Genomic DNA, 12,182 nt, shown 5'->3' with positions numbered 1-12,182 from the left:
CCGTCTTACCTCGGTAACTATTAGCGCGAGAAAGAAACTGGGGGGAGGGAGCTGTACGGCCTACCTGGGGAAAGCAAAAGTAGCCGCGCCTCCAGCGCAGAGTCTGGTCCTGTGCCTCAGAAAGATAAGGAAAGGGAGAGGGCAACAGTAATTGGGGACTCTGAAGCTAGGAGGTCAGACAGGCAATTATGTGGACGAAGGAAAGGAACACGGATGGTAATTTGCCTCCCAGGGGCCAGAGTCCGAGATAATTCTGATCGCATCCACAATATCCCGAAGTTGGAAGTTGAACGGCCCGAGGTCGTGCTACATTTTGGTACCTGCAACATAGGTACGAAAAGGGAGGCCTTGAAATCAGACTGCAGGGAGATAAGAAGGAATTTGAGAAGCAGGACCTCAAAGGCATTCGTCTCGAGCTTCTGTGCCAAGCGACAGTATGTACAGGAATAGGGTGAGGTGGAGGATAAATTTGTGGCTGAGGGATTGGAGCAGGGGGCAGGGATTCTGATTTCTGGATCATTGGGACCTGGTTTATGACAGGCGTGCTGCACTTGATTCCCAGAAGGATCAATATCCTGACAAGGAGGCTTCATCTTCGGGACAGTTTAAACTAGAATTGCTGGGGCTTAGGGACCGAACAGTAAAGAAAGAGGAAGAGGCGATTGGCTCACAATTGGAGTCAGATATTAGAGAGTGCCCCTGTGGCTGTCCCCCTTAACAATAAGTATTCATATTTGCGTATTGTTTGTGGGGGGTGGGGTAGGCGGCCTATCTGGGGAAAGCAGCAGTGCCAACGCCTCTGGCACAGAGTCTAGTCTCAGTTGGGACAGACGTGACCTGTACAAAAAGGACGGATGCACTTCATTCCCAGGGATTAATATCCTGGCAGGAAGGTTTGCGCTTGGGGAGAGTTTAAACTAGAATTGCTCGTGGTTCGGAATCCAACAGTGAAGAAGGAAGTAGAGGTGATTGGCTCACAATCAGAGAAAGCTTGGAGACAGTGCTAGATGAACGATAGGCAGCTGATAGAGAAGGGATACGCTCAGACCGATGGTTTGAGATGTGACTATTTTAATGCAAGAAACACCATGAACAAAGCGGATGAGCTTAGAGCGTGGATCATTACGTGAAGCAATGATGTTGTGGTCTTTACAGAGACGTGGATTGCTCAGGAGTAGGAACGGTTAGTTGGAGTGCCAGGCTTTAGATGTTTCAGAAACGATCGAGTGGGTGCAAAAGAGGTAAGGGTGTGGCACTGCTGATCAGAAATCAAGGTTTCAGAAAAAGAGGAAATCATGGAGTGATTGCCAACTGAGTCTCTGTGATTGCAAGTTAGATACGGAAAGGGGCCAAAACGCGAAAGGTTTAAAAAGGCAAGGAATCTTCAACGGTTTTTTTTTAATTCAAAGCAAGACGGCTGCCAGTGAACTGCTGCTTATTTGGAGCGAGTGACTTTTTTTACCACACGGGTGAAACAGAGGCGTGACTGCGCAGGCGTGTGACGTCAGCCAGCAAAATGCAAAAAGTTTTAAAAGACGGCGGCTGCATCCAGCGGAGTGAGAGGCAGCAAAAAGTGATAAGGGCTTTGGTTCAGCGGGCTGAGGCGGTAACAAGGCGAGGCGAAGAAGAAGGTATGTGTGTGAGACCAGTTTTCTGCTTTCAGTGTCAGATATGGGAGGCCCGGAGTCACCCAGCCTCCCGGACGGCCATATCTGCACCAGGTGTGTCGTGCTGTAGCTCTTAAGGAACAGAGTTAGGAACTGGAAATGCAGCTCGATGACCTTCGCCAAGTCAGGGAGACCGAAGAGGTGATAGAAAGGAAATACAGGCAGGTGGTCACACCAGGGCCACAGAAGACAGACAAGTGTGTCAGTCAGGAGGGGGAAGGGTAAGAGTCAGGTATTAGAGATTACCCCTGTGGCTGTACCCCTTGACAACAAGTACTCCTATTTGATTACTGCAGGGTGAAGATGAAAAAGCCTACCTGAGAAAAGTGGCAGTGGCCGTCCCTCTGGCACAGAGTCTGTCCCTATAGCTCAGAAAGGTAGGGAAGGGAAGAGGAAGGCAGTAGTGATAGGAGTCTCTATAGTTAGGTGGTCAGACAAGCGATTTTGTGGACTCAGCCAGAGGCCGCTGTACATACTGGTACCAATGACATACGTAGGAAAAGGGAAGAGGTCCTGATAAAAGACTACAGGGCCTTGGGAAGGAAGTTGAGAAGCAGGATTGCAAAGTTAGTAATTTGGGGATTAATGCCTGTGCCACGTGGCAGTAAGATATGAACAGGGTAATTTATGCTTGGCTGAGGGATTGCGACAGGGGGCGGGGATTCAGATTTCTGGATCATTGAGACCTCTTTTGGGTCAGGTGTTACCTATGCAAAAAGGACGGGTTGGATTTGAATCCCAGGGGAAACAATATCCTGACGGGGAGGTTTGCTAACGCAAATGGGGAGAGTTTAAACTGTTGGAGAGTGGGAGCCGAACTGACGAGCCTGAAGAGGAGGTTGGCTCATAAATCGATAAAGCATGGATACAGTGTGTGAGGGAGGATAAGCATGTGATAGAGAATGGACGCGATCAGACCGACTGCTTGAGAAGTGTCTATTTTAACGCAAGCGTGTTGTGAACAAAGCAGATGAGCTTAGAGCGTGGATCAGTACTTGGAGATATGTTGTCTTGGGCATTCCGAGACTTGGATGGCAGAGGGACAGGAATGGTTACTTCAGCTGCCGGGTTTTAGATGTTTTTGAAAGAAGAGGGAGGGAGGCAAAAGAGGTGGGGGTGTGGCACTGTTGAACACAGTTAATGTCACGGCGGCAGAAAAGATAGAAGCCATGGAGGGATTGTCTACAGAGTCTCTGTTGCTGGAGCCTAGGAACAAGAAGGGGTCAATAACTTTACCAGTTTTTTTTTATATAGGCCGCCTAATAGTAACAAGCATATCGAGGAGCAGACAGGGAAACAGATCTTGGAAAGGTGTAATAATAACAGAGTTGTCGTGATGAGAAATTTGAATTTCTTAAATATCGATTGGCATCTCCCTAGATGGGGATTTTAGTTGGAGTGGAGTTTGTTAGGTGTGTTCAGGAAAGTTTCTTGATAGAGTATGTAAATAAACCTACAAGAGCAGAGCTGTATTTGATTTGGTATTGTGTAATGAACCTGGTCAGGTGTCGGATCTCTCAGTGGGAGAGTTTTTTTAGAGATTGTGATCAAAATTCTCTCTGTGCACCACAGAATCAGAAACGTATAGGAACAGATAAGTTAGAAAAGCATTTAACTGGAGTAAGAGGAGTTATGAGGCTATCAGGCAGAAAATTGAAGGCTAAACTTGGAAACAGATGTTCTCAGGGAAATCTACCGGAGAAATGTGGCAAATATTCAGGGGATATTTTTGTAGTGTTCTGTTTAGGTACGTTCCAATGAGACAGGAAAGTTATGGTACGGTACAGGAACCGTGCTACTGAAAATCAAGAAGAAACGTAAAGCTTAAAAAATGTTCACTGGGCTAGGAAATGTTAGAGATCTAGAAGATTATAAGGCTCCTAGGAAGAAGCTTAAGAAGGATATTAGAAGAGCCGGAAGGGGCCGTGAGAAGGCCTTGGCGGGCAGAATTAAGGAAAACCCCAATGCATTCTACAAATATGTGACGAGCAAGCAGATATAATCATGAGAGAATAGGACCAATTAAGTGTGACAGTACAAAAGTGTGTATGAAACCGGAGGAGATAGCTGAAGTACTTAATGAATATTTTACCTCGAGCCTGATTGATTTTTTTGAGGATGTGACCAAACATGATGATGAAGGTAGAGCAGTAGATGTAGTGTATACGGATTTCAGCAAGTCATTTGATAAGGTACGCCATGCAAGACTTATTGAGAAAGTAATGAGGCATGGGATCCGAGGGGAACTTGCTTTGTGGATCCGGAATTGGTTTGACAACAGAAGGCAAACAGTGGTTATAAACGGGTTATATTTTGCATGAAGGTCGGTGCCCAATGCTGTGCCTCTGGGATCTGTTCTGGGACCCCTTCTCTTCTTGACTTATAACTGATCTGCATGAGGAAGAGGAGGGATGGGTTAGAAAATTTGCTGATGACGCAAAGAGTGTGGGTGTTGAGGTTCGTGTGGAGGGCTGTCAGAGGGTACAACGGGACAACATAGACTGCAAATCCGGGCTGAGAAATAGCAGATGGAGTTCACCCCCGGTAAGTCTGAGGCGCTTCAATTTAGTAGGTCAAATATGATGACAGAATATAGTATTAATAACCATAAAACAATTAGAGCACGGAAACAGGCCATCTCGGCCTTTCTAGTCCGTGCCCGATGCTTATTCTCACCTAGTCCCACCGACCTGCACTCAACCCATAACCCTCCATTCATTTCCTGTCCATATACCTATCCAATTTTACTTTAAATAACAATATCGAACCTGCCTCTACCACTTCTACTGGAAGCTCGCTCAACACAGTTACCACACTCTGTGTAAAGAAATTGCCCCTCGTATTACTCCTCAACTTTTGCCCTTTAACTTTCAACTCATGTCCTCTTGTTTGAATCTCCCCTACTCTCAAAGGAAAAAAGCCTATCGACGTCAGCTCTATCTATACCCCTCATAATTTTAAATACCTCTCTCAGGTCCCCCCTCAACCTTCTACGCTCCAAAGAATAAAGGCCTAACATGTTCAACCTTTCTCTGTAACTTACGTGCTGAAACCCAGGTAACATCCTAGTAAATCTTTTCTGTACTCTCTCCATAAATGGCAAAACTCTTGGCAGTGTGGAGGATCAGAAGGATCTTGTGGACCGAGTCCACTGAACACTTAAAGCTGCTGTGCAGGTTGTCTCTGTGGTGAAGACGGCATCGGTGCATTACCTTTCATTAACAGTAGGATTGAATTTAAGAGCCGAAAGTTATTGTTACAGCTATATAGGACCCTGGTCTGACTCCACTTGGAGAATTGTGCTCTGTTCAGGTCACCTCACTGCAGGAAGGATGTTGTAACTATAGAAAGAGTGCAGAGGAGATTTACAAGGATGTTGCCTAGATTGGGGAGAATGCCTTACGAGAATACATTGAGTGATCTTGGCCTTCTCTCCTTGGAGCGACGGAGGATGAGAGCTAACCTGATAGAGATGTATAAGATGATGGATGGTATTGTGGGCCGAAGGGCCTGTGTTGTGCTGTAGTTCTTCTATGTTTCTATGTTCCCCTCTTTCTACGAAACTGACTGTGCGGGTGCAATGTGATCTCTTTCACTGAGAAAGAATTTATTTAAAATATCCATGAAGGATTTTGCCGTTAGTAACCTACTACTTTTAAACTATACCCCAAGTGAAACAAGAGATAAGATTCTTGTAGTGACAGCTGTCAGGAGATCTGACTGCAGGGGTCGGTTGAAGTTTGTCAGAAGGGGCGTGGCGATAGATCTGTTGATTTCGGAGGTAGGAACACGCAGTCATCCTGATGGCAGCGGGATGGCAATGATTGGAGCAGGCTATCGAAGGAGTGGTCCAGATGATCAGATGAAACCAAGATAGTGCCGCGTGATGAGATCTGTTCCGGAGAGCTACCAGGCCCGGCTGCTGCCACGAAGACACGAGGTCGAATGCCCTCTAGACAAGTGTGGCTTTCAAATTTGCTGAAAAATAAATAAGTCTACAAACATTTTAAAATAGTATCCATGGCTGCCTTGCGTAGATCCCACGTAGTTTATTGATGAATCGGGACTAAATGTACCATCCTTGTTTCATCTAGTCTATCACAACGGACTCGGAAAGATGCTGGTGTTCAAATGCACCAATGAAAGTAACTCAGTCCCAGTAAATCGGAAATAATAGACTAGTGCACACCAGGTTGCAGGGGTAGATACTAAGTGACACACTGAAAATGAAGCCGTTACCACAAGAGCTCAGAAGGGGAGGACCACACTGTGGGGTTCTACCGCTGCTGGAGAGAGGATGCGGATTGGATGAGTCAGCCCCTCACTTGCTTAGAACTATACAACCCCCAGGGGGCCACATAAGTGCCCACAGTCCAATTGGTTTTAAAGGAATGTGATAGAGAAGCAGTGAAAACATTGATTAGGAATGTGAGAATAAGAAGATATTGGATGGTTTATTCTTGAATTTTTTAAATTTCCGGGGAAAGCTTATTTTGAGAAAACTAATATTCACCTAATCAGCCAGCAGCCTCGAGTGAGTTGCAGGCATACAGTGAATGGAATTGAAATATCCACATCTAACACACGGAGTCACTGGGGCACAATGCACGGAGGATAAAAAAATAAAGTGGATGATCTTGCTGTACGATTGAAGATCGTCATGTATGATGTTGTGACCATCACTGAAATCGTGGCTGAAGGATGGTTGTGGTTGGCAGTTGTCAGTGGAGTAGAGGAAATTTCAGTTGTATTAGAGAGCAGTTGACCAAAGTAGATTGGAAGGAGATGCCAGCAGAGCATCAGTGGTGTGAGATTCTGGGGAAAAATGGGAAAGATGTCGGATAGATGTAATCCAACAATAAATAAATAGTCATTTGGAAAACTAGCACAACCTGGGATGACAAGGGAAGTCAAAGCTAATATAAAAGTAAAAGAGAGGGCATATCACAAAGCAAAAATTTGTGAGAAGACAGACGATTGGGCAGCACTTCAAAACCAAGAGAGCAATGAAAATCATCATTCGGTGAGAAAAGATGAAAAATAAAAACAAGCTCACAAACTATATCAAAGTGTTTAGTAAAAGCTTTTCCGAAATATGTAAAAAAGAATGAAGTGAGAGTTGATATAAGACCGATGGGAAAATGAGTGCAGAGAAATAATAATAGATGAACCAAATGCTTATTTTGCATCTGTCCTCACTGTGGAAGACGCTAGCACTGTGCCAGCTTTTGTAGGGTGCAGGGAAGAGAAGTGAGTGCAGTTACTATTACAAAGGAGAAGGTAAAACGCTGAAACGACTAAGATAAGTCATCCGGGCCAGATGAACTGCCCCATAGGGTTCTGAAGGAGGTAGCAGTAGACATTGTGGAGGCATTAGTAATCATCTTGCAAAAATCATGAACTCTGGCATGCTGCCCGAGGACTTCCCTTCAGGGAAATTCTTGCCTGACCAACCTGTTAAAATTCTATAATGAGATTACATGTAGAATAGATAAAGAAGGTGGATCTTTTATATTTGGACTTTAAGAAGGCTTTTGACAAGGCGCCATGCATGAGGCTGCTTGACAAGTTAAGAGCTCATAGTATTACTGAAAGGTTACTGGCATGGTTACAACATTGGATGATTGGCAAGGGCAGTGAGAGGGAATAAAATGAAATTTTTATTCCTTGGCTGCCAGTGACTAGTAGTGTTCTGCAGGGGTCAGTATTCGGAAGGCTTCGTTTTATGCTCCATATTAATGATTAAGATTCCGGAATAGATGGCTTCCTTGCTAATTCTGCAGATGTTACGAAGATAGGTATAGTTGCAGGTAGTGTTGAGCAAACAGGTATGCTGCAGGACTTAGACAGATTGTGAAAATGAGCAAGAAAGTGGCAAATGAAATACAATGCTGAAAAATGCATGGACATGCAGAAGAAATAATTGAGCAGACTATTTTCTAAATACGAAAAAAAATCCCAAAATCTGATATGTAAAGGGCCTTGGTAGCCATTGAGCAGAAAACTCTAAATATTAACGTGCAGGTGTTGCAAGGAACGAGCCCAAGTGCTGAACACGGGCGCGGAATGGTTGCCAAGGGAGTCTTTACCCGGAGTCTTGGTTTCAGTAGAGATTTCGGGAACGATTCTAGACTTAGAACTGATAGTCCTAAGAGCCATAGAACAAGGTTGTTCGTACATGACTCGACCAACGAACTGGCAGCTCCTTGTTGTGGTCACGAGGTTTTTATACTGCATTTGCTGTCGGAAAGCATGTGTTTGCAGTTAGTGGAACCTAGGAATGGTTGGGAACTCAACGAGGTGATTAAGGCCCAATTCCTGAGGAAAATAGCCAGGTGGGCGATTGCCGGAAGGGACCGTTACAGCAGGTGGGGTCGGTGGTGTGGAACGCAAATGCAATTTAGCATTCATTTCAAGAGGTCTAGAATACGAGGTCAGGGGTGTGATGCTGAGGCTTTACAAGGCACTGGTGCGGCCTCATCTTGAGTGTTGTAAACTGCTTCGAGCTCCTCATCTGAAAGAAAATGTGCTGTCATTGAAGAGAGTTCAAGTGAGGTTCACAAGGATGACTGAGAATGAAAGCCTTATCATAGGGGGAACGCTCTGAATCTATATTCACTGGCATGTAGAAGGTAGTGGGAGGGGGGAATCTCTTTTAAAATTTTCGAATGTTGAAAGGCCTAGGCAGAGTAGATGTAGAAAGCATGTTTCACATGATGGGGGAGTCTTGTGCAAGAGGGCACAGCCTCAGGGGTGTCCACTTAAAACAGAGATGATGAGAAATTTCTTTAGCCAGAGGGTGGTGCAGTTATGGAATTTATTACCACAGGCAGCTGTGGAGCCCACGTCGTTGGGAGTATTTAAGGCAATTTCTGTCCCTATCTGTCTCTAACTCTTTCCCTTTCTTCGCCCATCCATTCATCTCTTGCATCTCTTTCCATGTCTTTCCGGCTGTGCCATGTCTTCCTGTCCGTCTTCCCTTCCATGTTGTTCAGATACCTTAACAAATAAATAGAAACGAATTTCTACTTCTTTCTATTTCGTAGTAGCTTATTCCGACTAACTGATAATAATTCCAGTTGCAAGCCCCAAGCCCTTTTCTCCGAATCCGGCTGCAATGACAGTAGATGTTGGTCAGACGGTTGAACTTAGCTGTGACACAAGCAGAAACTGGAGGCCGCGAGCAATATCCTGTGGTACAAACAGCGTGCGGCCGAAACCCCGGTAGCGATCAAATTCACCGACTGCTGACAGACCGGCTCTAGGACTACATACAAAAAGACGCACATCAGTGCTGGAAATCCGGGATTATAATCAGCCATGTGCTTCTATCGAAGCTGCGGTTAACGCTGTATCAATTTCTGTCCAGACAGCTCCACCAACCGGAGCTACATCCTGGTATTTGTCCCGCCGTCTGAGAGTAACAGGCCGGTTCCCCTGGTGCGTCTTGTCAGCGGCCTTTCTTGCGTCCTAATTGTCTTTTACTGCAGCATAACGGGACAGATCATGGAAGGATGGAGCGATCCGGGCACACTTGATCCTGAACAGAGCTATAGTGTTATAAGTCAGGTGATGATCCATTTGGTATCCTGGAGGAATGGCGGAGACTATGCCTGCATCGTGCTACTTGTGGTTGCGAGAAAAACGAGAATCAAGAGCGCGTTCCAACATACAATTGAATCAGATCAAGGTGAGACGACGTTTTGCACATAAAATATTGATACTCATCTGTGATGGAAAACCAGAGCAGACTCGATGGGCCAAATGGTCTAATTCCGCTCATATGACTTATGGTGTTACGTCAGCTGGAGTAACTCGCTATTTCATCAACGTCACAGTTAGTATTTATCTGTATTTACTCATTTAAGGATTTGCTCATCTTCACCAACCCCATAATTGTTTTCCCAATCCGAATAGCCCTTTGAGCAACTGGAGGTGAACCTTTACTTAAATGCCTGATGTCCTTGACGAGATCGTTTATTTATTTTGCTCTCTCTCTTCCTCTTTAGAATTAGTGTATATCTGCTTCGAGTGATTCACATGACAACCAAATGAAGGCTTGGAGGCTATGATTTCCCCAAGCAACAATTCTCTTTCTCTAGGCTGGTATCTTCCCAGACCGATCTTTCTTGAGCGCCTTGTCATCCTGGTTATCTTCATTTTTACTTCAATCTCTCACCTAAAGATTGTAGATCTGCTGAGTGTTCTCTTTTTTCTGGCATATCCATATAACTATGAATAGTTACTGCAGTCCCTTTTTTGAGGCTCTGTGTTATAATTGCAGCCAATGGGTTTAGAAGAGGAGACGCAGAACTTAGTTGTGGCTGGGAGTGGGGCGAAATAGACTGAAGTCCCTGACGGATGGGATGTCTGAAGTCCTGGGAAAAGCGTTTCCAGCTATTAGTCGTGTCTCTGTGTATATTGCTTCTACTATTATTGTTGTTCTATTTTTTCCCCAGCTCACACTGTTAAAACCTGAGATACAGACATAGCCAGGCACATTTATTTCTCAATTGCTAGAAACTTTCTAGAGGTATTTTGCATTGTCGCCTTCTGGGGATTTATAGAAATATTTTTATGCAGGCCTAATTGGTTAATCCTATTGTGTAGTGACTGTAGGATTAACTAGTTGTAGATATTACTATTGGGACAGATTTACTATTGAGATCTAATCATTTTTACTTTTTCTCAACTCAGGCTGGTAAAATATGAGGTACTGGCATAGTCAAGCATGCCTACTTCTCAATGCTGTGGTTAGTATACCCTGTTCATGTACCATAGACTTCCATTTTCCTCTTTTAATTTAGCATACATCTCGTGATTTTCGCGTATTAATTTCTGTATGTTATCAGACCTTGAAATAGCTTGTTTGCTTTTTGTCCTATAATATTACATCCAGTCGGTTCTTTCGGATCGGTCTTTCGGTAATAAAGGATCGGTCATCAGATAGTAATACACATAAAATGCTGGAGTAACTTCACAGGCCGGGCACCGTCTATGGAAAAGAGTAAACAGTGTAGTCCCTTCATCAGCATTTTGTGTGTATTATTTTTATTTCCAGCGTCTGCACATTTTCTCTCGTTCAGTCATTATATAATTTGAAGGGTTCCGACTCTAAAACTGAATTAGATTTTCCTTAATGGTAAGGTACAGTGTCTTTTATAATTTTAGTTTCTCGAGCGAGATTTTAGTGAATGACGTTTGTCACTTGATTGTGCCGGGGTAGGTAGCAAGACTGAGTTCAGCTGCTGCAGAGACCTGTGAAGTTTTGTAATATTCCTGCTTCCTCTTGGCATAGTCGGCATTTATGCCACAAAGAGTTCCTCTGTTCCTGGGAAGCGGTCTTCATCTTCGAGTCAGGCATTCGACGATTCTTTGTCGACGTCTACTCGGCTCCGATCGTGGGAAGTGTTCCATGGAGGTTCATGCTCTTCAATTGGTTAAACCTTTCTTCTATGCTGACAATTTCCTCATCTTTCTGGGTTGTGTTTTCCTTGAAGATTAGTGGTTTGTATATGCTAGCAATGTTCCACATGCTACCGTGGAGTGCTGAATCCTCTTTTCGTTGATGAAAGTATATCCTTAAAAGTTATATCTAACGAACTTCCGGTAAGATGGCGATTGCTTAGCTACTCCGAACTTCTGTTTCGTTGTTTTCGCTATCTTTGCACTAAATGTCTCCATTTTTTAAACCTTAATTAGGAACTTTATTTGGTTTCTTTTACTTGCCTGTGAACACATCTACCTTACCATGTCTAGCAAGAGTTGTAAAACCAGGAGAAAGGAAGTTCCAGCTCTGTCTTCTGAAACCCTCACTGCGCTGGAACAGCATCGAGACGATATTTTAAAGGAATTTAGAACTGCTTTCAAACAGCTGGAAGCCAAACTGGATCGGATCAACGATAGAGTGGACGAAAATGCTCAACACTTATCTCGTATCGATTCGACTTCTGAAGATTTAGAAAGTCGTGTTCGATACTTGGAGACTCTCTGTTCCAGCCTAGAAGAAAAAAATAATAAACTCCTTTCCAAAATGGTCGATCTCGAAAATCGCAGCAGACGTTGTAACCTTCGAATCCTGGGGTTGCCAGAGGCCACCGAACAGGGATCAACCGTGAAGTTTTTCGCCGAGTTTCTCTGTGAGATATTCGGGGAAGATTTGCTTCCGAACCCGCCTGAGCTCGAAAGGGCACACAGGGTCTACGTTCCCTCCGGAATTCTGGACTCCCGCCCGCGACCGGTAATTTTGTGCTTTCCTCAATACCAGGTAAAACACCGTCTGATTATGGAGGCACGTCGCAGAGGTACTTTTACTTTCCAAAATACAATCATTCGCTTTGTGGAAGATTTTGCAACCCAGACCTTAAAGATGCGCGCTGAGTTTAAAGGTGTAATGAAAGTGCTTTTTGATCGTAGTTTTAAACCCTCTCCGCACTCCTGCCGATTTACGAATCACGCTTAATACTGGAAAATATAAGTGGTTTAAGTCAGTGAAGGAGGCTGAGGCATTTGTTG

Source organism: Hypanus sabinus, chromosome 9 (genome assembly GCF_030144855.1).
Source record: "Hypanus sabinus isolate sHypSab1 chromosome 9, sHypSab1.hap1, whole genome shotgun sequence".
Taxonomy (NCBI): domain Eukaryota; kingdom Metazoa; phylum Chordata; class Chondrichthyes; order Myliobatiformes; family Dasyatidae; genus Hypanus; species Hypanus sabinus.
This window is presented reverse-complemented; position numbering follows the sequence as displayed.